General features: G+C 46.5%; 1 protein-coding gene and 1 long non-coding RNA gene across 2 annotated transcripts in view; one reads left to right on the forward strand and one right to left on the reverse strand.

Moving 5' to 3' along the window:
* Nucleotides 1–27,283, forward strand: part of TRPM2 (transient receptor potential cation channel subfamily M member 2) — a 1,766,051-nt gene that overhangs the window by 738,268 nt on the left and 1,000,500 nt on the right. The gene's annotated exons all lie outside the window — the stretch shown is intronic.
* LOC121007423 lies at nucleotides 413–14,271 on the reverse strand. The gene is made up of 3 exons (XR_005780412.1): nucleotides 14,113–14,271; nucleotides 5,651–5,655; nucleotides 413–424 (listed from the first exon to the last, which is right to left on the reverse strand). It is a non-coding gene; the product is annotated as an uncharacterized LOC121007423 (long non-coding RNA).

Here is a 27,283-nt window from a genome sequence, read left to right on the forward strand (position 1 = left end):
CACCCGATATGAGTGGTATTTTCTGTAGTACTCTCTTCTCATCAGTTTAAATATAATTTTTTTTTATCTGCAAGGTATTTGTGAGTGAGTGACACCCTGTAACGGTATGAGTGGAGGCCTAGCCAGTGGCCACAATACAGTCTGTGTGGGCCTGACACGGGCTTGCAAATGTGATTATATCACAGAAAAAGATTAAATATAATTTTTTTTATCTGCGAGGTATTTTCTGTCACACCCTGTATGAATGGTGTGCACACAGTACTGTCTGTGACTGAGCCTGCAGCCTCTCACACACGGGCAGGCAACTGCAATATATATATATATATATATATATATATATAAAAAAAAAAAGCAGACTGATGTACCAGCCCTGAAAAGGGCTTTTTGGGGTGCTGTCAGGACGCTGTCCTTACAGCAGATGAGTCTGTGGACACAGAACACTGCCCTAGCTAACGCTTTCCCTATTGAATCATCAGCAGCTCCTTTCACTGAGAATGCAGATTCCGAATGAATCTAAAATGGATGCTGTCCAGGAGGTGGGAGGGTCTGGGAGGGAGGGTCTGCTGCTGATCGGCTGGAATGTGTCTGCTGTACCCTGAGGTACAGGGTCAAAGTTTACTCAATGATGATGTATAGGGGCAAACCGAACATCGCATATGTTCGCCCGCTGCGGCGAACGCGAACAAGCGATGTTCGCTGGGAACTATTTGCCGACGAACTATTCGGGCCGTCTATACCTAGGACTATAGGAGGGTTGTTGTTGTTTTCCTTCACTTGCACTACAATGATACCTTGTTGGGATAGGATGGTTCTTCCTATTTGAATGGTAGGTTCCCAGTAACCCAGTATTGGTACCGGTTTGCCGTTGCTGGTAGAGTTGAGCGAACACCTGGATGTTAGGGTTCGAGAAGTTCGGCCGAACTTCCCGGAAATGTTTGGGTTCGGGATCCGAACCCGACCCGAACTTCGTCCCGAACCCGAACCCCATTGAAGTCAATGGGGACCCGAACTTTTCGGCACTAAAAAGGCTGTAAAACAGCCCAGGAGAGGGCTAGAGGGCTGCAAAAGGCAGCAACATGTAGGTAAATCCCCTGCAAACAAATATGGATAGGGAAATGAATTAAAAAAAAAAAAAAAAAAATTAACCAATATCAATTGGACAGAGGTCCCATAGCAGAGAATCTGGCTTCACGTCAGCAGAGAATCAGTCTCTTCATGCCATAGCAGAGAATCTGGCTTCATGTCAGCAGAGAATCAGTCTCTTCATGCCATAGCAGAGAATCTGGCTTCATGTCATAGCAGAGAATCAGGCTTCACGTCACCCACCACTGGAAGAGGCCACTGTCACATATTTAGGCCCAGGCACCCAGGCAGAGGAGAGAGGTCCCGTAACAGAGAATCTGGCTTCATGTCAGCACAGAATCAGTCTTCATGTCATAGCAGAGAATCAGGCTTCACGTCACCCACCACTGGAACAGGCCACTGTCACATATTTAGGCCAAGGCACCCAGGCAGAGGAGAGAGGTCCAGTAACAGAGAATCTGGCTTCATGTCAGCACAGAATCAGTCTTCATGTCATAGCAGAGAATCAGGCTTCACGTCACCCACCACTGGAACAGGCCACTGTCACACATTTAGGCCCCGGCACCCAGACAGAGGAGAGGTTCATTCAACTTTGGGTTGCCCCGCAATATAATGGTAAAATGAAAATAAAAATAGGATTGAATGAGGAAGTGCCCTGGAGTACAATAATATATTGTTAAGGGGAGGTAGTTAATGTCTAATCTGCACAAAGGATGGACAGGTCCTGTGGGATCCATGCCTGGTTCATTTTTATGAACGTCAGCTTGTCCACATTGGCTGTAGACAGGCGGCTGCGTTTGTCTGTAATGACGCCCCCTGCCGTGCTGAATACACGTTCAGACAAAACGCTGGCCGCCGGGCAGGCCAGCACCTCCAAGGCATAAAAGGCTAGCTCTGGCCACGTGGACAATTTGGAGACCCAGAAGTTGTATGGGGCCGAACCATCAGTCAGTACGTGGAGGGGTGTGCACAGGTACTGTTCCACCATGTTAGTGAAATGTTGCCTCCTGCTAACACGTTCCGTATCAGGTGGTGGTGCAGTTAGCTGTGGCGTGGTGACAAAACTTTTCCACATCTCTGCCATGCTAACCCTGCCCTCAGAGGAGCTGGCCGTGACACAGCTGCGTTGGCGACCTCTTGCTCCTCCTCTGCCTTCGCCTTGGGCTTCCACTGGTTCCCCTGTGACATTTGGGAATGCTCTCAGTAGCGCGTCTACCAACGTGCGCTTGTACTCGCGCATCTTCCTATCACGCTCCAGTGTAGGAAGTAAGCTGGGCACATTGTCTTTGTACCGGGGATCCAGCAGGTTGGCAACCCAGTAGTCCGCACACGTTAAAATGTGGGCAACTCTGCTGTCGTTGCGCAGGCACTGCAGCATGTAGTCGCTCATGTGTGCCAGGCTGCCCAGAGATAAGGACAAGCTGTCCTCTGTGGGAGGCGTATCGTCATCGTCCTGTGTTTCCCCCCAGCCACGCACCAGTGATGAGCCCGAGCTGCTTTGGGTGCCACCCCGCTGTGAACATGCTTCATCCTCATCCTCCTCCACCTCCTCCTCATCCTCGTCCTCCTCGTCCTCCAGTAGTGGGCCCTGTCTGGCCACATTTGTACCTGGCCTCTGGTGTTGCAAAAAACCTCCCTCTGAGTCACTTCGAAGAGACTGGCCTGAAAGTGCTAAAAATGACCCCTCTTCCTCCTCTTCCTCCTGGGCCACCTCCTCTTCCATCATCGCCCTAAGTGTTTTCTCAAGGAGACATAGAAGTGGTATTGTAACGCTGATAACGGCGTCATCGCCACTGGCCATGTTGGTGGAGTACTCGAAACAGCGCAACAGGGCACACAGGTCTCGCATGGAGGCCCAGTCATTGGTGGTGAAGTGGTGCTGTTCCGCAGTGCGACTGACCCGTGCGTGCTGCAGCTGAAACTCCACTATGGCCTGCTGCTGCTCGCACAGTCTGTCCAGCATGTGCAAGGTGGAGTTCCACCTTGTGAGCACGTCGCATATGAGGCGGTGAGCGTGAAGGCCGAAGTTACGCTGTAGCGCAGACAGGCGAGCAGCGGCAGGGTGTGAACGCCGGAAGCGCGAACAGACGGCCCGCACTTTATGCAGCAGCTCTGACATGTCGGGGTAGTTGCGAATGAACTTCTGCACCACCAAATTCAGCACATGCGCCAGGCAAGGGATGTGCGTCAAACCGGCTAGTCCCAAAGCTGCAACGAGATTTCGCCCATTATCGCACACCACCAGGCCGGGCTTGAGACTCACCAAAAGCAACCACTCGTCGGTCTGTTGTTCTATACCCCGCCACAACTCCTGTGCGGTGTGGGGCCTGTCCCCCAAACATATGAGTTTCAGAACGGCCTGCTGACGTTTACCCCGGGCTGTGCTGAAGTTGGTGGTGAAGGTGTGTGGCTGACTGGATGAGCAGGTGGAAGAAGAGGAGGAGGAAGCTGAGTAGGAGGAGGAGGCAACAGGAGGCAAAGAATGTTGCCCTGCCAAACAGCTCTTCGCCTGGGGCCCAGCCGCCACTACATTTACCCAGTGTGCAGTTAGGGAGATATAGCGTCCCTGGCCGTGCTTACTGGTCTACGTATCTGTGGTTAGGTGGACCTTGCCACAGATGGCGTTGCGCAGTGCACACTTGATTTTATCGGACACTTGGTTGTGCAGGGAAGGCACGGCTCTCTTGGAGAAGTAGTGCCGGCTGGGAACAACATACTGTGGAACAGCAAGCGACATGAGCTGTTTGAAGCTGTCTGTGTCCACCAGCCTAAATGACAGCATTTCATAGGCCAGTAGTTTAGAAATGCTGGCATTCAGGGCCAGGGATCGAGGGTGGCTAGGTGGGAATTTACGCTTTCTCTCAAATGTTTGTGAGATGGAGAGCTGAACGCTGCCGTGTGACATGGTTGACATGCTTGGTGACGCAGGTGGTGGTGTTGGTGGTAAATCCCATGTTTGTTGGGCGGCAGGTGCCAACGTTCCTCCAGAAGCGGAGGAAGAGGCCGAGGCTGCAGCAGCAGAAGAGGCCGAGGTGGCAGCAGCAGAAGAGGTAGCAGGGGGAGCCTGAGTGACTTCCTTGTTTTTAAGGTGTTTACTCCACTGAAGTTCATGCTTTGCATGCAGGTGCCTGGTCATGCAGGTTGTGCTAAGGTTCAGAACGTTAATGCCTCGCTTCAGGCTCTGATGGCACAGCGCGCAAACCACTCGGGTCTTGTCGTCAGCACATTGTTTGAAGAAGTGCCATGCCAGGGAACTCCTTGAAGCTGCCTTTGGGGTGCTCGGTCCCAGATGGCGGTGGTCAGTAGCAGGCGGAGTCTCTTGGCGGCGGGTGTTATGATTTTGCCCAATGCTCCCTCTTTTGCTACGCTGTTGGCTCGGTCTCACCACTGCCTCTTCCTCCGAACTCGGAAAGTCAGTGGCACGACCTTCATTCCATGTGGGGTCTAGGACCTCATCGTCCCCTGCATCGTCTTCCACCCAGTCTTGATCCCTGACCTCCTGTTCAGTCTGCACACTGCAGAAAGACGCAGCAGTTGGCACCTGTGTTTCATCATCATCAGAGACGTGCTGAGGTGGTATTCCCATGTCCTCATCATCAGGAAACATAAGTGGTTGTGCGTTAGTGCATTCTATCTCTTCCACCCCTGGGGAAGGGCTAGGTGGATGCCCTTGGGAAACCCTGGCAGCAGAGTCTTCAAACAGCATAAGAGACTGCTGCATAACTTGAGGCTCAGACAGTTTCCCTGATATGCATGGGGGTGATGTGACAGACTGATGGGCTTGGTTTTCATGCGCCATCTGTGCGCTTTCTGCAGAAGACTGGGTGTGAGATAATGTGAACGTGCTGGATGCACTGTCGGCCACCCAATTGACTAATGCCTGTACCTGCTCAGGCCTTACCATCCTTAGAACGGCATTGGGCCCCACCAAATATCCCTGTAAATTCTGCTGGCTACTGTGACCTGAGGTAGTTGGTACACTAGGACGTGTGGCTGTGGCAGAACGGCCACGTCCTCTCCCAGCACCAGAGGGTCCACTAACACCACCACGACCATGTCCACGTCCGCGTCCCTTACTAGATGTTTTCCTCATTGTTCCCGTTCACCACAATTTTGAAAATGGCAAATTTGGGAATAGTTTTTCAACCCAGAACAAAAACTGTGCTTTTACGGTCACTACAAATAACTTGACCAGCTAAAACAGTACTGATTTGGAGAAATATAAATGTCAGGGCTATTTTTTAGGCGCTGGGTGACAGGCTCAACTTGCCCCTGATGTAGTATATGGCCAAAAAATAACCACACTATTGATGGTTAAATGCACTTGGGTGACACAGGCTCAGCCTGCACCTGATGTAGTATATGGCCAAAAAATAACCACACTGTTGATGGTTAAATGCACTTGGGTGACACAGGCTCAGCCTGCACCTGATGTAGTATATGGCCAAAAAATAACCACACTGTTGATGGTTAAATGCACTTGGGTGACACAGGCTCAGCCTGCACCTGATGTAGTATATGGCCAAAAAATAACCACACTGTTGATGGTTAAATGCACTTCGGTGACACAGGCTCAGCCTGCAGCTGATGTAGGATATAGCAAAAAATAACCACACTATTGATGGTTAAATGCACTTGGTGGTAGCTTGTGCTGGCGCACCACAAGCCACAAAATGGCCGCCGATCACCCCAGAAAAAAGTGATATAAAAACGCTCTGGGCAGCCTAAAAAAAGTGAGCAATTCAATATCAGCACTTCAATGATCCACAGCTGGAGATCGATCACAGAATGAAGTCTTTTGGAGGAGTTAATCTGCCTAATCTCGCCCTAATGTCGCAGCAGCAACCTCTCCCTATGCTTGAATCAGCAGAGTGACGTGCAGCGCTACGTGACCCAAGCTTATATAGAGGCTGGGTCACATGCTGCACTGGCCAATCACAGCCATGCCAATAGTAGGCAAGGCTGTGATGGCCTCTTGGGGCAAGTAGTATGACGCTTGTTGATTGGCTGCTTTGCAGCCTTTCAAAAAGCGCCAAGAAAGCGCCGAACACCGAACCCGGACTTTTACGAAAATGTTCGGGTCCGTGTCACGGACACCCCAAAATTCGGTACGAACCCGAACTATACAGTTCAGGTTCGCTCATCCCTAGTTGCTGGCTATAAGACTCAGCCAGGAATCTGGGGGCTGAGTAAGTTGATTTTGGTCCCAGTATTTCTCAAATGCTGTTTGTTGTATGGTAGTGACTTGGGATCCTGTGTCAACTAGGGCAACAAAAGGAACTCCATTTATTTGAAATGTCACTTCTGGACGGGATCCTACATATCTTTGCATCCAATAAGGATCTTCTGGACCTATTGATCTACCTCCCGAGGGGTGGTCCCTGACCTCGGGAGTCGCCCGTTTAACTGCCAGCAGGTGGCTTCAGTATGACCTGGTTTGTGACAGTATGTACAGATAGGCCGCTTGGGGGTACTAGTGCGGTCAGGTGGGCGTCCGCCTAAATTTCTGGAATAAGTCTCTTTGTAAGGCCTCATGCACACAACCGTTTTTTTTTTGCAGTCCGCAAAAACGGGGTCCGTAGGTCCGTGATCCGTGTCCGTTTTTTCTTCCGTGGGTCTTCCTTGATTTTTGGAGGATCCACGGACATGAAGGAAAAATTTGTTTTGGTGTCGCCTGGCCGTGCGGAGCCAAACGGATCCGTCCTGACTTACAATGCAAGTCAATGGGGACGGATCCGTTTGACGTTGACACAATATGGTGCAATTGCAAACGGATCCGTCCCCCATTGACTTTCAATGTAAAGTCAGGAGTCCCTATTATACCATCGGATCAGAGTTTTCTCCAATCCGATGGTATATTTTAACTTGAAGAGTCCCCATCACCATGGGAACGCCTCTATGTTAGAATATACCATCGGATTTGAGTTAGATCGTGAAAACTCATATCCGACAGTATATTCTAACACAGAGGCGTTCTCATAGTGATGGGGACGCTTCAAGTTAGAATATACTACGAACTGTGTACATGACTGCCCCCTGCCTCCTGGCAGCACCCAATCTCTTACAGGGGGCTGTGATCCGCACAATTAACCCCTCAGGTGCGGCACCTGAGGGGTTAATTGTGTGGATCACAGCCCCCTGTAAGAGATCGGGTGCTGCCAGGCAGCAGGGGGCAGTCATGTGCATAGTTCTTAGTATATTCTAACTTGAAGCGTCCCCATCACTATGGGAACGCCTCTGTGTTAGAATATACTGTCAGATCTGAGTTTTCACGAAGTGAAAACTCAGCTCTGAAAAAGCTTTTATGCAGACAGATCTGCGATCAGTCTGTGTGAAAGTAACCTATGGCCACGGATCACGGACGTGGATGCCAATCTTGTGTGCATCCGTGTTTTTTCACGGACCCATTGACTTGAATGGGTCCGTGAACCGTTGTCCGTCCAAAAAATAGGACAGGTCATATTTTTTTGACGTACATGAAACACGGATCACGGCCGCGGATGAACAACGGTGCATTTTCCGAGTTTTCAACTGACCCATTGAAAGTCCATGGGTCCGCAGAAAATCACGGAAAACTCAACGGTCGTGTGCATGAGGCCTAATCAGGAGAGAAGAGCCTTCTGGATACAGGTTTCTCATCCTCAAGCAATAGTGGCTTTTCCCATTGTTCCAATTTTTTGTGAACTTTCTCCACACTTTTAGTCAGGAATTGGACTTGCTCAGTAAGGGCAGCAACTGTGTCAGGAATTGGGCTTGAGTTGCCTGACTGACGACAGGTAAAGGTTTGACAGGGGTGACCGGCTGTGTGGCTGGCACTACAGCGGATCCAACAGGTTCTGTTGGTGAACTTTTTCCCTGTATACTGATAGCTAGTTCTTTAAAATCTAGGAAAGCAGAACTTGGATGCTGGGCGGCTAACATTCTTAGTTGGCTCTTTAAATTGTCTGTATTAACACTTTCAATAAACTGCTCTTTCAGGGTTTTGTCCTGATTCTCTGCCTCACGGGGGTCTACTTGTACAACAGCTCTAAGGGCCTCTTGTAAAGATAATGCAAAGTCTCTGAGTGACTCACCCGTTTTCTTTTTTTTATTGAAGAACCTCATCTTAACCTCGGACACGGTCCTGGATTCAAAGGTGGTGTAGAGACGTTCAAATATCTGCTCCAGTGTCCTTCTCTCTGAGCTTGGCCAGGATTTCGCTTCTCTGAGAGCAGCTCCTTCTAATTGCACAAGGAGAATCTCCATCTGCTGTTCTGGGGATACAGGGTACAACCTGAACACAGCAAGCATTTTTTCTTTAAAGTCCCTTAAAGTGTGAGTTTCACCAGAATAACGTGGGAACCAGGGGGCCCCAAAATAATAAGGCATAGTTAAAGGCATTAAACTTGGTAGTGCAGCAGTTGGCATTGCGCTAGGACCGGCTGCGGCTGCCGCAGGGGGTCCGCGGAGGTCAGCCTGCACGTTATCCTCTTGCACAGACATGCTGACAATAAGTTGATTACAGTCAGGTAGGTTAATTGTGGTTTTCAATACTTTTTGTTTAGCATTGCTATGGCGACCGCTATCTTACGGTGTATGGCCCTTTAAATGTTTGATGCCGGCTAAATACAACACTCAGGCAGCGCTTGTTTGAGTTTTTGATAGCGCTCCTGGCTATCGGTGCTTCATTCTGAGGTGTCAATAGTAAAATACAGTCTGCGGTAGTTACTTGGGGGCAGACAGGCAATGCGTTGCTATCCGGCAGCTTGCCGGTGTTAATCTCGCAATACTTTTGGGGATGCACGCACGTCACACAGTCCTCCCGTGTGCGGTGTCTCCCTTTGATGTGGCCACAAGCCACACAGTACAGGTAAGATGGGCTTTAACCGGACAATTTTGCATAAAGGGGCGGCACACTGGTTTCCCGCTCTGCAGGGGGTGTCGCCAACTTGCACACAGTGATGGCGCAGTATTATTCTTCAAATCGGAGCTCCGGCGGCCATATTAATTTCACAGTAACAGTCTATTCACTGATAGCAAGCAGTTATAGTGACACACAAATGTTGAATTTTCTCACTTTTGACACTGCGATTTTGATGCTGGGGACTATTATAGCACCTCCATATACTTTGCAATCAGTTTGAACAGTTCTGGACCCCAAAACAGCGCACAATAAGCAAAAGTCTCTCAAGCAAATAAAGGGGCTTATTCACATGTGACAGTCTCTCAAATATGGCGCAAGGGTTAATATCCTGTTCGTGACGCCAATAAAAAGTTATGCAGCCAGCCAGTCGCAGGGGCAACACGTGAGGTGCACGGTGGACCGATGAGGGGCCAAATGATATAACACACAGTTCATCAGTTTACTCACGGTTAGCAGATAGCCTCCCTGGGCTGGCAGCACAGTGTTGAGGTGGACAGCATGAAATCCTCCGGGACACGCTCTGTGGTAGGAAGCATCAGCCAAGATGGTGGTTGAGGTGCCCTTGATGTTAGGGGTGCTTGTTGCGGCTGAGTCCCTTGATGATTTTTGTCGTGACGCCAGTACCGTTAATGGTGGTACAAGAATAGGTAGTAATAATGAGGTAGACAGTGGTAAGATGCAACTCACAACTTTTACTTTGGATGTCTTTTGGTTGCAGCAGTACAAATATGCAGTCTTTAGATGGTACAGAGTTAATTCTGCAAATCCACTGTTTTAGGCTGTTTAGGTTTCTTGGTTTTGGAGCAGTGGGTTACTTCAATGTCAGTGGAACTTCTGGTGAGGTTGCCGGAGGCTATGGTATCCTTCACCTAAAATATCCCAAAGGTCCTTTATGCCTGGTTTATGGCTTTTATCCTTTGGATGAATTTGAATCCGTCCTTTTCTCTTGTCTCTTTCTGGACTAAAACTTCTTTTTAGAGCTGACATGCTGGATCTGCACCTTTTCACTCTCTGTGTCAATATACTCACTGATCTTCACACTGACCTGTGGTCTCAACTGAACTCCACTCTTAATCTGCCTAATCTGATCTGAACTGAACAGAACTGAACTGCCTCACTAGTCCTGACCTGGATATATATAGGACCTGAACTTTATCCCCATCTAGTGGTGGGATGTATAATTTACACCTAATAGGCCTGTTAACAGGGATTTTGCAGATACATAAATGCAAAGTTATAAGTTATACCATACTGTACAATGCGATTGTTGAGATCAAAAAGTACTTTTAAGCAGTGACAAACACACAAAGTGAGACGCTGCAGTTGGATAAGTAGCAAAAAAGTTCAAGAGTGTTAAATATGATAGGGAGTGATGTAGTAGGGTTAGTGGATAAGATCAGCAAGTCGTCCGCAAAGGCGGCGACTTTACGTGAGCGGTGACCAAGTTTTACCCTTTCTATTCTATCATCTATTCTTAAGGCCTGTAAAAGGGACTCCATGACTAAAACAAAAAGGAGGGGGGAGAGAGGACATCCCTGTCTGGTGCCATTTCTTATAACAAAGGAGGGGGATAGAGTGCTGTTAATGATTATGGAAGCAGAGGCATTTAAATGCATAGAGAAAACTGCGTTGACAAATGGGACTGGGAGCCCAAAAGTTAGTAGTGTCAGGCGCATAAATTCCCAGTCCACTCTATCAAATGCCTTTTCGGCATCAGTGCTGAGAAAAATCATGGGTTGTTTTGTTTTCTTTGAGTGGTGAATAGCGTTAAGAACTCTGGAGGTGTTATCTTTACCCTCTCTGCCTTGAATGCAGCCCACTTAGTCAACATGAATTAGGTCAGGTAGGAGCAGAGAGAGGCGAGAAGCAAGAATTTTTGCAAATAGTTTGAGATCTAAGTTCAATAAAGAGATTGGGCGATAATCCGATTTGTCTTTCCCCTCCTTAGGAATCAGGGAGATGTGAGCTCTCGTCATATCTTTTGAGAATGGAACACCAGACAGGGCACTATTTTAGATCGTAAGAAGATGTGGGGACAAAATCTTCTGAAAGGTGCGGTAGTATAGGGCAGAGAGACCATCAGGGCCAGGGCATTTCCCATTGGGAAGTTGTTTAATGGCCGTTTCTAGTTCCTGTAAAGTGAAAGGGGCTTGTAATGTATGAGCTTGTGGGACTGATATGGATGGCAAAGCAAGAGGGTGTAAGAAGTTATTAATTGATTGTAGAGAGGGAGGAGGGGTCTTGCCTCCAAGTTCGTTATCACGTAAGTTATACACTCACCTAAAGAATTATTAGGAACACCATACTAATATGGTGTTGGACCCCCTTTTGCCTTCAGAACTGCCTTAATTCTACGTGGCATTGATTCAACAAGGTGCTGATAGCATTCTTTAGAAATGTTGGCCCATATTGATAGGATAGCATCTTGCAGTTGATGGAGATTTGAGGGATGCACATCCAGGGCACGAAGCTCCCATTCCACCACATCCCAAAGATGCTCTATTGGGTTGTGATCTGGTGACTGTGGGGGCCATTTTAGTACAGTGAACTCATTGTCATGTTCAAGAAACCAATTTGACACCCTTTAGAATGAAGATTTCAAATATATATAAACTATTTGTTAAGGCACGGTTTAGTGATACACAGTCACCAGGACAAAGAGCCTGGGAATTGGATTGCCCGAATATACAATTAGAAGGATGGGGGAATATCTTTGCAAATTTAGGTTCACTATCCCAGAACTTTAATCATGTTCTAGTACATTTTAATATTTGCCATAGACTATAAGTCACCCCTACATGGTTGAATAAATGTGGGCTAAGAGATACATCTAAGTGCCCTAGATGTGATACCTCAGGTGCAGACTATCTCCATATGATCTGGACCTGCCCAGAACTTATAAAATACTGGAATAGTATTAATAACTTCATCACTTATAAACTTAAAATACGAATACCCTTTGAACCACAAGTGTTTTTGCTTAATGAGTTTTCCAAAATAAGTAGCCATAAGTATCAAAAGATCCTTTTAGGCAGGATACTGCTGCTAGCTAGAATTTTGATTAGCCGGACCTGGTTTGCTCGACATACTCCAGAACTAAATACATGGATAAACCTAGTTAACAAGGTAAAAAACTACGAGCAAATCTTGTATAGGCAGATAGATGCGGATGAGAAGTGGATGAAGATATGGGGCGGTTGGAAGATTTGACTGGTTGTGATCATTTCTAAAACTTTATTTATGAATTTATTATTATCTTATTTTATTTTATTTATTTATTTATTTATTTTGACGCATCACAGGTTCGGGGTGGGGGGGGAGCGGGGTTGGTACAGGGAATTGGGATAAAGGGAAAATATATTGAAGAGGGGGAGTATTTACTTAATTTTTTGGTTTATTGTAATTTGTTTTGATATATTAATAAAGATAATTAATAAAAAAAAAAAAAAAAGAAACTAATTTGAAATGATTCGAGCTTTGTGACATGGTGCATTATCCTGCTGGAAGTAGCCATCAGAGGATGGATACATGTTCTCATTCTGTTTACGCCAAATTCGGACTCTACCATTTGAATGTCTCAACAGAAATCGAGACTCATAAGACCAGGCAACATTTTTCCAGTCTTCAACAGTCCAATTTAGGTGAGCTCGTGCAAATTGTAGCCTCTTTTTCCTATTTGTAGTGGAGATGAGTGGTACCCGGTGGGGTCTTCTGCTGTTGTAGCCCATCCTCCTCAAGGTTGTGCGTGTTGTGGCTTCACAAATGCTTTGCTGCATACCTCGGTTGTAACGAGTGGTTATTTCAGTCAACGTTGCTCTTCTATCAGCTTGAATCAGTCGGCCCATTCTCCTCTGACCTCTAGCATCCACAAGTCATTTTTGCCCACAGGACTGCTGCATACTGGATGTTTTTCCCTTTTCACACCATTCTTTGTAAACCCTAGAAATGGTTGTGTGTGAAAATCCCAGTAACTGAGCAGATTGTGAAATACTCAGACCGGCCCGTCTGGCACCAACAACCAAGCCACGCTCAAAATTGCTTAAATCACCTTTCTTTCCCATTCTGACATTCAGTTTGGAGTTCAGGAGATTGTCTGGACCAGGACCACATCCCTAAATGCATTGAAGCAACTGCCATGTGATTGGTTGACTAGATAATTGTATTAATGAGAAGGTGTTCCTAATAATTAGGTGTTCCTAATAATTCTTTATTTGAGTGTATAACCTGTGATAAAACTTCTGGAAATGAGAGGCAATGTCTGAGGTTGTAAAGACCTCTAACTTTGTGGATATAGTTATGTGATTTCCTTTGTTTGATGCGTTGCATCATAAATTTGGATGCTTTATCACCATGGGCATAATGTTTAAATTGGGAGTGAAGATAGTATTTTGCAGATATTGAGTTCAATGTGTTATTCAGTTGGGCTCTTAGATCAGAGAGCTCAATAAAGTGTGCCTCTAATAGGGATTGTGTAATGTTTCAAGTTTTTTGATCTGGGAGAGTAGGAAGTCAATGTGGGCTGTTTTTTCTTTTTTTTTATCTAGTCCCCATGCTGATAAAATGTCCACGTATATAAGCCTTGTGTGAATCCCATATAACGTGGGGGGAGGTTTCTGGTAGAGAGTTATTGACAAAAAATTCTTCCAAAAGATTCTGTGTGCGTTGGAGATTATCTCCGGGGGAGATAAGGAGTTCATTTAGTCTCCATCTAAATGAGTGGGGGGTAGTGAGGGAGCAGAGATGGTAATGAACACAGTAGAATGGTCAGATAAGTGGATGTTGCCTATGGAGGTCTTGGGGAAGAACACTAGGTGCTCCTTAGAAATAAAGAAATAATCAAGTCTCTGATAGGAGCCATAAATGTTAGAATAAAAGGGATTCTTCAATCTCCATACATCATGTAATGAGTGGGAGTGAAGCTTTTTTTTAAGGCTGTTAAGAGCTTTAGTAGATATAGCGGATTTCTTTGTTGATGAGTCTACTGAAGGTTCTAGAGCAGGGATGCTCACTTTTGTTAATCTTTACGCTCCCAACACTAATCAGATATCTTGGTTATTGCCCACTCTGTCTATATTGGAGCCAATATTGGAGGGTGTGGTGGTGCTCGGAGGTGATCTAAATCTTACTCTAGAACAGGGATGCTCAACCTGCAGCCCTCCAGCTGTTGCAAAACTACAACTCCCAGCTTGCCCGGAAAGCCTACAGCTATCCGCCTACAGCCGAGCATGATGGGAGTTGTAGTTTTACAACAGCTGGAGGGCTGCAGGTTGAGCATCCCTGTTCTAGAGTAAAATTTAGATCACCTCCGAGCACCACCACACCCTCCAATATTGGCTCCAATATAGACAGAGTGGGCAATAACCAAGATATCTGATTAGTGTTGGGAGCGTAAAGATTAACAAAAGTGTAGATCTGGTTTCAATATTGCCCTTAAGTAGGACATATCTATCTTCAGTGTCTTGAGTATATGAGATATAGGAAAAAGGAACATCCCTCCTGATCCCGATGCTCACGTCCCTGGATGCCGCAGAGTCGTAACCACAGTGATACCAGTATGGGAATATAGAATGCTTAAGGTTGGGGTACTTATTAAATTTTAAATGGGTCTCTTGAAGCATAATAATAGAGCAATTTTCTTTTTTTAGATAAGAGAAAATCTTGCTCCGCTTTGAAGGGGAGTTAAGGCCTTTAACATTAAAGGATGATACTATAATGTTAGCCATCTCTCCCATAGAAAACAGAGAAGTACATCCTCAGTATCACTGTTAAGTATTGTTCTGTGTAGGTGTGTTGCATTGATATACTTAACTCTCCGGGGTGGAGCAGCGGGATCCAGCAGGGGGTCCCATCCCAAGTAGGTACTGGGCATGTTAAGATGTTCGGTCCTGGTAATGAAAAAAAGAAAAGAACAAAAACAATAAGAAAAGAACTAACAAGATAGCCTCCGCTAAGGAGGACAAACTGAGAACTGTCAGAGCCTGAGAGCTCTGATAAATTACAGGGCTGAATTGTGACAATTTGTAGCACCCTCATGAAGCTAAAGGGTGAAGGGTAACGGAGCAAACCTGGGTGACCACCCCCCCGGCGGGAAACAGGGGAGGGGGAGGCAACCAGGTGGCCCGTTTGGCTGTTAGACATGGAGTGACATCTTGAGATTCCAAAATAAGGAACATTTGAGAATAAGAGCGATACTTATGTGAAAGCACAAAGTTCCTTGTATGGATTGAAGACCAGCTGGACACTTCCTCTAGCCTTAGTCTTACAGAGAGATTCTTCTTGGAGTGGAAGAGGAGTTGGCTCTTTTGGAGCGACTTCGGGATCTTGGGGGTCTCCCATGGTGTAATCAGGGGAAGATCAGGGAGAATGGCAAGGTCCAGAACAGGGTCCCAATTTTCAATCTAAAGAGAAAAATCTTGAGCTTGTCATAAACCTTGTCTAGGTCGCAGAAAGAAGAGATATTAACACGTCGGCCTTCATGTAGAAAGGAAAGGCCAAATGGAAAGTTCCATCTGTAAATTATTTTCTGGGCATGAAGCCAATCAGTAAGGGACTTTAAAGCTCTTCTTTTTTTCAATGTTGACTGTGCAAGGTCTTGAAAAACAGAAATTTGGTTGTCTTCCCATAAAATATTTGGGGTGGTCCTAGCACAATTTAAGATGGCTTCTTTAACAGGATAGTGCAGAAACTTGCATATTACATCTCTAGGTGGTTCGCCTTGTTGAGGTTTAGCTCTGAGAGCTCTGTGGGCCCTTTCCAGGAGAACTTCATGTGCAGAGTCAGGGCCAAGGAGAGAAAGGCATATTTGGACGACTGTGTCAGGAATATCATCAGCAGCGATTTCTTCAGGGATTCCCCTAAATAGCAAGTTGTTGCGTATGCCCCGATTCTCTTGGTCTTGAATTGCTAAATATATAGCGGTTAGGTGGGCCTGACATTTGGTTAGGCTTGTAGAGACAGTGCTCTGATGTTGGATGGCGGTAGCTTGGGTTTCTTCAAGGGCCACCCCTCTTCTCCCCACATGGCGCACAGGGTTAGTTCTTGGCTCAAGGGGTATAGCGCTTCTGCCAGGGTATCTTTTAGGAAGGCTCTAGATATTGGGAGGCCCTCAGGTTCAGGGGAATCATGCCTACCTTTACCCGAAGCTTCAGCGGCACAAGGTTTATGTCCGATAGCTTTCGGAGTTCCGGGCGCCATCTTGGAGTCTCTAGCAATGTAAGCGGTCGCCACTTTCTTGATAAATTTCTCCATCTCTCCCGCTTGAATATTGTTTTTAGATGGAAAGGGATGGGTCAGCAACTTTAGAGCCACTTATCTTGACCATTTTGGATCCTTCTTTTAAGGCTTAAGTACGCTGTGAGGGTTTAGCTTGAAGCGGAGCTGTGCTTCACACTACCATCAGCGTCTGGCGCAGACTCCGCCCCCCCGTTTAAGCCATTTTGTTGTTGATTTACTTCTATGCTTTGGGTCGTTGTCCTGTTGCAACACCCATCTTCTGTTGAGCTTCAGCTGGTGGACAGATGGCCTTAAGTTCTCCTGCAAAATGTCTTGATAAACTTGGGAATTCATTTTTCCTTTGATGATAGCAATCCGTCCAGGCCCTGACGCAGCAAAGCAGCCCCAAACCATGATGCACCCACCACCATACTTCACAGTTGGGATGAGGTTTTGATGTTGGTGTGTTGTGCCTCTTTTTCTCCACACATAGTGTTGTGTGTTTTTCTTCCAAACAACTCAAATTAGGTTTCATCTGTCCACAGAATATTTCGCCAGTACTGCTGTGGAACATGTTGTGCTCTTGTGCAAACTGTAAATGTGCAGCAATGTTTTTTTTGTACAGCAGTGGTTTCCTCTGTGGTATCCTCCCATGAAATCCATTCTTGTTTAGTGTTTAAGTATCGTACATTCGCTAACAGGGATGTTAGCATATGCCAGAGACTTTTGTAAGTCTTTAGCTGACACTCTAGGATTCTTCTTCACCTCATTGAGCAGTCTGCGCTGTGCTCTTGCAGTGATCTTTACAGGACGGCCACTCTTAGGGAGAGTAGCAGCAGTGCTGACCTTTCTCCATTTATAGATAATTTGTCTTACCGTGAACTGATGAACAGCAAGGCTTTTGGAGATACTTTTCTAACCCTTTCCAGTTTTTTGCAAGTTACCTAATCGTAGGTCTTCTGAGAGCTGTTTTGTGCGAGGCATCATTCACATCAGGCAATGCTTCTTGTGAAAAGCAAACACAGAACTGGTGTGCGTTTTTTTTATAGGGCAGGGCAGCTGTAACCAACACCTACAATCTTATCTCATTGAATGGACTCCAGTTGGCTGACACTTCACTCCAATTAGCTCTTGGAGATGTCATTAGTCTAGGGGTTCACATACTTTTTCCACCTGAACTGTGAATGTTTACATGGTGTGTTTAATAAAAACATGGTAACATTTAATTCTTTGTGTGTTATTAGTTTAAGCCGACTGATTGTCTATTGTTGTGATTTAGATGAAGATCAGATCACATTTTATGACCAATTTGTGCAGAAATCCATATCATTCCAAAGGGTTCACATACTTTTTCTTACAACTGTATATACTGTGTGTGACTGTTTGAGACCCAATGTTCTCTCTGAGCTGATTATATGCTGATTATAAATATAAATATCAAGCTGTCACATATGTATCATACTTCCTCAAATGAAGGAATCAAGGCCAGGTCTAGTAATCATCCGATAGAGACATAAAGCTAATGCAAAATATCAATGGATAATGCACAGAACGTAAGTGTCATGGGGTGTTTCCCCACAGTGCACAACGTCCAACAGCTACAACACAGTAATGGCACCTAAGGCGTTAAAGTGTACATGCATGTTATAATTAAAGGCAGTTCCCCGTGCAGGTATCATACTGCACAACAATGAGCGATCAAAAATGTGAATATGCAGTATGATAATTACATACGCCCACACTGTCATCTATATACGGGAGAGACTATTTATTTAACGCCATTAAGCAACTAGATGATGCTAGTCTCGGCCATCACAGCCGGTTACTTGCTTGCCCCCAGGGATGAATATTTGTTACAGCAAGAGACCTTCAAGCAGATGTCCATCATGATGTAATGGAGACTCCAGAGTAGCGGAAGTACCAGCGTGCAAGATAGAATGGATAGATAACCTCGGCCCGATCGCATGTCCCCATGACGGCGACAATCCATTCGGATGTCTGCCCTATCAACTTTCGATGGTACTTTCTGCGCCTACTATGGTGACCACGGGTAATGGGGAATCAGGGTTCTATACCGGAGAGGGAGCCTAAGAAACGGCTACCACATCCAAAGAAAGGCAGCAGGGGCGAAAATTACCCATTCCTGACTCGGGGAGGTAATCACGAAAAATAACAATACCAGACTCTTTCGAGGCCCTGTGATTGGAATGGAGTACACTTTAAATCCTTTAATGAGGATCTATTGGAGAGCAAGTCTGGTGCCAGCAGCCGCGGTGATTGGAGGTGTGTATGAGGAGCTCCCATGTGTTCATGCATTTTCCACAGACTAAGGGGTGTTTTATCTTCCCAGCCCAGGGCCTGCCTCTTCCCTGGAAGGTGGTGGGTCCCTGGGCCATGCATTCAGCCAGGGCTCAGGATCCGATCTCCTGGAGTAGGCCGGCAGGGGGTAGGGGAGGCAAACTACCAGCCTTGGCACATCAGCCATCCCAGGCATAAGACGATCTAGCAGGGGTCTCGTTGAAGTGACCCCTGCAGCCCCTGGGAGTTAGGATAGCCGTGGCTACCTGAACATCTCCAGAAAGTCCATGAAGGTGGACGGTAACCCTTAGGAGGAAATGCAGAGTGCTCATGGAGGTGGTCCGTGTGCAGTGGAGGCTTACTGGGGTATTATGAGGCCCCAGGAGCTTGTCACCGCTTCTAGCTCCCGCATCATGGCCTACCTTCGAGAGTACGAAGATGCAGGGAAGGACTTGAAAAAACTAAGAATTGAATTGCAGCTCGAAAGAAATAAAGCAGACTGGGCCTCAAGATGAAGAAGACCGGAGATTTCAGAGAAGATTAAAGAAATTAAAAACATCATGAAAAGTAAGGAAGAAAGGAAAGCGGCCATATTAAAACATAGCGGGCCCTTTCAGGAGAAGTTGAGAAATGATGACAGATTTATGGAAATGACAGGAAAAAGTCAAAAGGCCAAGTCCTCAGTCATGAAGAAGGAATCAGTGCCTGACCTGGGGGGGCAGGCTATGAACACAGGAATACCTGCAGGTCTGTCTGCCCCCCCACGAGTTCTGATGAGGAATTCGGAGAAGAGCAAAACGGAGAAGACACTCACACCAGTGGGGTAGGTGGACAATTAATGAAGCAAATAAAATACCTAGAATCCCCTCCAATCCATGAGGATAGTTTGCTGTTTGGTGACGAGCTGCCAGAGGAAGACGAGCCAGTGGGAAAAATGTGGCGCAAGAAGAAGAAAAGTAAAGAACAAGTCGAGGTGAGATATGTATATGTGTCCCACCAACTGCGCTCTTGACCGGCTGAAAAGTCTGTTCAAGGTGCAGACCCCGCTATCCTCCCTGGCCCGATCCCTGCTGTGGGGTTGGTGCATAGGAGCGGGGAGATAATGGTGGGCAAGATGGCGCAGGACGCCGTCCTTACTTGCAGTAGTAGGGGCGGCAAGGAGATGGAGCCAGCCGAGAGGCCTGACAGGAAGGCTCCTATGGAGGACAGGAGGGGTGTGGCTGAACATCGGGTGGCCCCTCCCACAACCATGGCCCCAAGAGCGCTGGAGAAGTGCTCAGTGGAAGTGCAGCGGTGTGACGTGGCTGCCACCGCCCCTCCTGTCAAGGTCTCTGCCGGGATCTCTTCCCCTCTTCCCCTGTAAGCTCGGCTGCCCCTCTGCCTTCCGCTGTCCCTCCTGCCTGTGTTAGCATGTCGGCGGTGGAGCAGGGGTGGTGGGAGTGTCTGTGGACACGTCCGCAGGCGTTCCTATGAGTGTGTCTGCAGGAGGGGGAGGAGTTGGTGGGATCTTGGCTGCCACAGCATCCGGGGTCGGCGCTACTGGGAACAGTAGTTCCACAGAGCGCCAATCTGAAGATTCCTGCAAATCATCAGCTGGAAAAAAGGTATCGCCAGCAAAGAAAAATCCAGTTTCTATCTTGGCCACATCTTTTCTGTCCTCCTCAAGTGAAGGGGAGGCGGAGGAGGTGGTGGCCGTGGCACAAGTCAATGCTGAAAAAGTGACCGATGAGGCAGCTGCAAAAGTTGCTGAGGTCAACTCAAATAAAAAAAAATCCCCTCTGGCCCAGCTGTGTGTTTGAGGGGGGGGGGAGATAAGGTGGAAGTGGCTACATAAAATGTCAGTAATGTGGTGAGAGGTGTTGCCCGGAACCCTGATGGGGGGATGAAAGTGTGTGGGGGGGGGGTGTAAAAGTGTCTGGCACGCCTCATGTAGCCCCTTCAGAAGGGTCTGGGGTAGCACCTTCTGTAGATAGAATAGGTGGGGGGGCAGCCCATTGCCCCTCCTGCATCCATGGTACCTGGTAGAAGTTTTGCCTGCGTGGCTGTGGCCATAGGGGGGAGGGCTGTCTTCGTTGGCTTCCTTGCTCTCAAAGTCTAGAGATGGTGACTTGCAGCGGCGACTCCTAGAGGCCCTCAAAAAGGGGGAGGGCACCATCACAGTAGAGGGGAAGCAGGTGGATCTATTCTTCTGGAAAGACAGGCATGGCCTGCGAGCCTTCCGAGAGGGAAGCGGGGAAGAGACCACCTGGTCTTTACCCACAACTGGCCCTGGAGTCAGACGGAATGTGGTCTGTCTCAAGTGGAGAGGCGATGAAGCGTGCCCTACTAGAAAGAGGGTGGCGGAGCTCCTGCTTGGGATGGGTTTTAAGGCAACTGACATCTTTGCCTTGATACATCCATATGGCTGGATCTTTGTGATAGTGTTAAAGATGCCCTCAATCTGGGCTGATTAGGTTTGCTCTACTGCTTCAAATTAATAGTAACCCAAGGGTTTTACATACACGGAATAAAATAACTATGACACACAACATGGAGTCAAAGCAAATTTTTGTTTATTACAGGAAGTACAGCAGTTTATATAGACATCAGAGAGGCATTCCCCCTGAGGCATGTGGCATTGTTACATTGGCTGAAATATGAAAATTAGAAAAGAGATAAGACTTGGCTTCTGCGCAGTGTGCATTGTTTTGCTAGCTCTGGTATGTAAATATCTAGCTATAGCAGCCATCTTGTAATGGAGTCTGTACTAACAACATAAAAGCATATATGACGCAGCAAGGAGGTGTGTCCTCTTCGGTAGGATGGAACCTTTGGGCTCTGGAAAAGATAAGGTGTTGTCTGAGAGCTAAAGTATGTGGGAGCTTTCTTAGCTGAATTCAAAGAATGTAGTCCACATCTCTATCAGTCCCCCCTTGGACCTCATTCTTCCCCTAACAAAAGCCTAGCACATCTGTCCCCATGCTTCGAATCCTCTCCGCCAGCTTCCATGACAACCTAGCCTAGTGTATAGCCTCCCATGACACTGGACTTAGCATAGGAAAGTCAGATGTCAGTCCCTATGGTCGATGATCTCCAGGTCGCCTTGTAAGCAGGAAGGGGGACCAACAGAGCTAAGTGGACTTTGTCTCCCATCCTTATGGAGGTCTCCTATGAGCATCTCCGAGGTAGCCTCAGCTACAACTTTGAACAAAAACCTTCTAATGCAGGGGATGACACATCAAACAATTAACACAAATAGCAGAATTAAAGATACAATTCAGGAATAGGAAGTAAGTCCTTTTTAGGGCATTCATGACCTGGTCATTGATTAGTGTGCACATAAGAACTATCAATACTGGGAGTCTTTGGGCTATACTATTAATGGGTCACTGGGCTAGAATGTCACGAGTTGGAGGTCCCAGGAGAGACCACCGCGTCGTCAAGCAATAAACAAACGGAAATCAGGTACAGACACACAAGAGTTTATTGCACAAACAAAAAACAGGGAAGGCAGCACAGACAAAACATGAGCTCTATGTACCGTCAGCACAGTGGGAGAAAACCCCCACTGCGCCACTGTCTAGTAATACTCCAGAGGGGCGTGACTAAGCAACTCCTGGTATTCACTAGGGCCCCAGAAGGTAGGGTTAGGCTTTGCCGCAGGAAGTTGCCAGGGTCCACTCTGGAGCGTGAACTAGACAGTGACAGCAGGAACGAATGGACAACAGGTACCAGAAGGTACCGACGGCACATAGGCAAACATAACAGACAGGCAAATACAAAACAGGGCAACTAATAACACAAGCAGAAATACATAGCAAGGAAACAGGAGTGACAATGAGCAGAGAAGGACTAGCTCCACCAGTGGTATACTGCGTGGCCTTGCGCATAGCACTCTGCAGCTAGGCACGCTGCAGCAAGGGCTTGCTGAACAGAGACCTATGAATACACACAAGGTAACTAAAAATACAAGCAGGAGTTCACGCAAGGGACTAGGAGTGGCAATAAGCAGAGAAGGACTTGCTCCACCAGTAGTAAACTGCATGGCCTTGCACATACCACTCTGCTGCAAAGAAAGGTGCAGCAAGGGCTTGCTGAACAGAGACATATGAATACACACAAGGTAACTAAAACATAACTGGCAGAACAGATAACAGAAAGACAGGAAAGAGGACGTCAATGAACAAGTAGGGTAACCCACAGAGCACAGACAGACACGGATCCCATGGGTCAGCAGCATGGGAGAGAGAGTACAAACAGGAGCAGGACAAGACAACACACACCAGGAGAGCTGACCCAGAACTGAGGAAACCTCAGCCTTATATACAGGTTCCATGGGTGCAGCAAAGAGGCCACACCCATGGAGCAGACAGAGAGGATTAACTCCTAATAGGAACACAGGGGAGTTAACCCATACAGAACCACAAATAACACACAGAAACGAAACTTCAGCGAGGAGCAAGGACGGAAGGTCACAGCCAGAGGTAACGACTGTGACATAAAAGTATCGGACTGTAACAACTTTGTTCTTCCTTTTGCACACCTCTTCCCCACCCCAGAAACCTATTTTTACTATCTCAATAAGAATCCATATTCTTTTAGTCAGGATCAGCAGTCACACAAGGGGGAACAAGAAACATCCTTTCAAGTCCCCCGACTCAATACTTTCTTGAAATGACTCGAATTAGGCTTTCCTTCAAGCTTCACTGATGTGCTTGTGGTCAAGAACACTTGGAATGGACCATCGAACCAGGATTTGAGGACAGGACTTTTCTAACGTGTCTTTTTACCACCACCTCCAGACACAAGTGGGTGGGTTCCTGGTGCTTTATCAACATCTGGAAATGAAGCAAAAACTCGAGAATGTATTTTACTCGAATGCTTGTGCAAACTGATCACATAATCTGTCAGACAACCATATTGCATCTGGAGCCACTGTGGGAAATTCAATCCTGTCCTAGGGCCTGACCCACAAAGGACCTTATAGGGACTAAGGCCTGTCTCACGGTTAGGGGTATACCTTACTGAAAATACGGCTACCAGTAGGCACTCTGTTCATGGCTTACCAGTCTCTGCCATGGCTCTTTTAATTTTTACCTTCAGTGTCCCGTTCAGTTCCTTTATTCCCTACTCTACCACTGCTTTGTGGATGGTACGAAGCATGTAAGGCCTGTTCTATACCCAAAACCTTCATTATCTTCTGCATCACTTCACCTGGTAAGTGAACACCTGTGTCACTTTCAATGGTCTCAGGTACCCCATACCTACATACAACTTCGGCCATAATCTTCTTTGCTGTGGTCTTAGCTACCAGGTATGCTTCTGGCCAACCTCAAAACAAGTCATCACACACCAATACATACTCATACATGCCTACCTTGGGTAGTTAAGGGTAGTCTGCAAGTGTTGAAACAGATAAAAAGGGCAAGACGTGTGTTTCCGGGGTACCTTAACCACCTTGTCTCACGTTGTTCTGGGCAAAAATCATACATCCTTGAGTATATCTAACTGCTACAGTGCTGAACCCTGGGGCGTACCATGTACTAAATCACACACAGCAGATTCTGACTGGTGCATCACCCCATGGGTTGCCTGTGCCATTGTGCATTAGAGGGACCTGGGAAGGCAGAGTTTCGCTTGGAACTGTGTTAGGCCTTCCTCATTCGTATACCCCCCCCTTCCTTTTCATCTACCGGTCCCTTTCCTCCTTCCCCACCTGGTTCTTTAAGGTATTAAGAACTTCCAGCGAGATAGGAGGAGTTATTTCAGGGACCTCAGCTGTGGCCACTTAAGGCAAGGGTCTGCCTAGGCAATTTGGCAGCCATTTTTGCCGCCTGATCTGCCTTGACTTTTCCCTTTGCCTCCTCTGAGTCTGTTTTACAGTAACCTTTGTTTTTATCACCGCCACTCAATTTGGCGACATGAGGGCTTCTATAAGAGTCCTCACTGCTTCCCCATTTTGATGGGTTTACCTGAAGCGGTCAGGAAGTCTCTGGCTTTCCAAATGGGCCCATAGTCATGGGCTGTACCTGGAATCAGCGTAAATGTTGGCTGCTTTGCCATCTGCATATCTACAAGCCATCTCCAGAGCCCTTAGCTCTGCTTCTTGGGCACACATGTGTGGTGGTAAGGACTCTGCTTTTTAGTGTCATGTTTAATCACCACTGCCCAACCTGTGTAGTAACTGCCATCCTACCTTGATCCATCCACAAAGAGCACATGATATGGATTATCTAATAGCTGATTTACCAAATCCCGCTGTCCCTTGTGACATTTATCTGCAAACAGTCATGAGCCTCTTCCTCTGGATCTGGAAGTCTGGAAGAAAAGTTTAAGTGTCCTAACTCTTCCCTCCCCCCTTGCTCCAGAGGCAACAGGGTGGCTGGATCCAAAATATTACAACTTTGAACATTTCAGATGTCATATGAATACCCTTTGCCAACAAAAACACATTACATTAATCAAATAAAGTGGATGATCCTACATCAACACAATAATATCCCTGATAAGCACAATATTTTGATGAATAGATTGATGGTAAAAGTTACAATAGCTGGAATTCTGTGGTAGAGAAACAATTCTATAAAGATAATATTATCTAGAATGGTCCCATATATTAGTAGTTAGGACAAATAATCAACATGATGAATCCATGACAGTACTTAAAACACTTGATCTATAAGCTTCAGTAAATAAGTTTGTGATACATCATGATCGTCTGTAACAGTGTCAATTGTGAGAAACCAAGAAAGGTAATACAATCTAGAATGAAAGTCCATCACATGATGCTATGTGTCAGTAGTAGGTTCAGAAATCAACACAATAAGCATTTGGTCGGGATCAGTTATTAACTGTTAATTTAGTAACTTTTTGGAGAACTAAAACACATATATATACCGTTGAGAAACATACATTTGTGTACTAGTCGTTGTCTTTCTCTTGCCTTTTTGAGAAATTTGGACTGAATTCCTAAGCTGAGTCGGATGGGCAGATGCCTTTTCTAAGCCCTATAAAATTATGTGAGAAGTTGAACCAATTTGCTTATGCTTAGTCAGGATGAATATGAACATTCAAATCAGCAAGCAGAGATATACCGAGGTTCAGTATGAACCAGACTGTGGCCTTCTTCCGGCACATAAGGATTTAGCAGAGTTAAACCACACACTTTGTAAGTTATCAGATCTAACTCTGCAGGCAACAAAAAGGTTCTTGGGTTGTACTTTCATGAGGATAGACGTAATATGACTGTCACTTTGTGGTTCAGGACTATCTCAGAACCTTTATCAAGCATGGCTTGTACAACTGCTACAGCTCTGATGCAGAAAGGGGCACCTCTGACCACAGGGTCAAGTCTGGCTATATAATATGCCACAGGGCGTTGTTGCTGCTGGCCATGCAGTTGGGTGAGGACAGCTGAGGCATGGCCAATCACTTCTGTATAATAGAATCTAAATGTGGTAATCTGATAGGCCCCATGTGGGGAGAGCAACTGGTCATATTTAGGCATAAAAGGCATCTACCACCTCATCTGTAAGGTGGAAAGGACTAAAAGACAAATAATTATAAAGAAAACTGCATCAAACATGCGTATCCACGGTCTGCAATAAGAAACAGAGCCTAAAAATGATGTCCTCAGTGCATTCATGTTTCTGGGCAAAGGGATTGTAATGAATCTCCTAGCACCCCGACTGGGTACCTCTGTCGAATGATGCTCCTAGTGCTTCCCGAGAACTCCAAGCACTCCACTTGACACCGTAAGCACTGCAGACCCTACGAACCGCCGAAGCTTGGTTGGGGTCTCACCGTCTCCTACCCACCCTGGGCCTACGACAAGGCTCCAGGCTCCAGTGGGTGAACCTCTCCTAAATCAAGAGAGCAGGAACAGCTCTTTCAAGAGCTAATAGTATAGCCAGGGGAGTATAGCAAATCTTTAGCGTGTAGCAATCCCCAGTGTCTATCAGTTACCCAAACACCAGCCGCAACATGGTGAAGGGTAAAACAAGAACTCTTTATTGAACACACAAGCATTGACTTATACACATTTTCCAACAAGGTTACCACCCACAGGGTTTTGTAAAAAAAACAACCAATAAACACGTACAATACACTCAGACACTCCCACACAAAATCCTCCCCTCTGCCTGTGATACAATTACCTTAAACAATGGGTTGATGCAATTGTATCACAGGCAGGAGAATACACAGTGTCTTCTGTCCTGGAGACAACTGAGGTGTAAGTCAATTATCTCTCAGGACAAAGGGAAATCGCCAATACACACGTGGGGACAATAGGACAGACATCACTACTCAAATATACAATGTACCACCCTTTACAGTACACATAGACATTTAACATATCCCAAAATGGCACGAATTAGACCAGGGGTTCAAAAGTTAGTAAAAGTCCTTTGTGAACAAAGGAAGCCTGGCTGATGAGAGGGGCCATAATCCTGGGGCAAGAGGCTGGTAGCCAGGCTTCTCCACCACCCAGTGGCAAGGTTGGTTTCGTCACATTGATGTCCTCCACAGTCTTCTTACATTCACGGATGATATGTTTCACCCCAGGAAGTCATCAGCAATGCAATAAAACTGAAATTTTTTCTCTCACTTGCAGCCATGTTGTAAAAAAGGACAAGAGTGACATGGTTGCAGTACACATACTAGGTGAATTCTAGGCTCCCTGTGGCAGCACCACCCAGGTATACTGTTTACCCTCATGTGTGAAGGCAAACAAATACCAACTGTCTTGATGTAGTGGTACTCAAAAGAAAACATTTGTCAAATCAATCACAGTGGAGTGGGTAGGGG

The sequence above is a fragment of the Bufo bufo genome, chromosome 7 (assembly GCF_905171765.1).
Source record: "Bufo bufo chromosome 7, aBufBuf1.1, whole genome shotgun sequence".
Taxonomy (NCBI): Eukaryota; Metazoa; Chordata; class Amphibia; order Anura; family Bufonidae; genus Bufo; species Bufo bufo.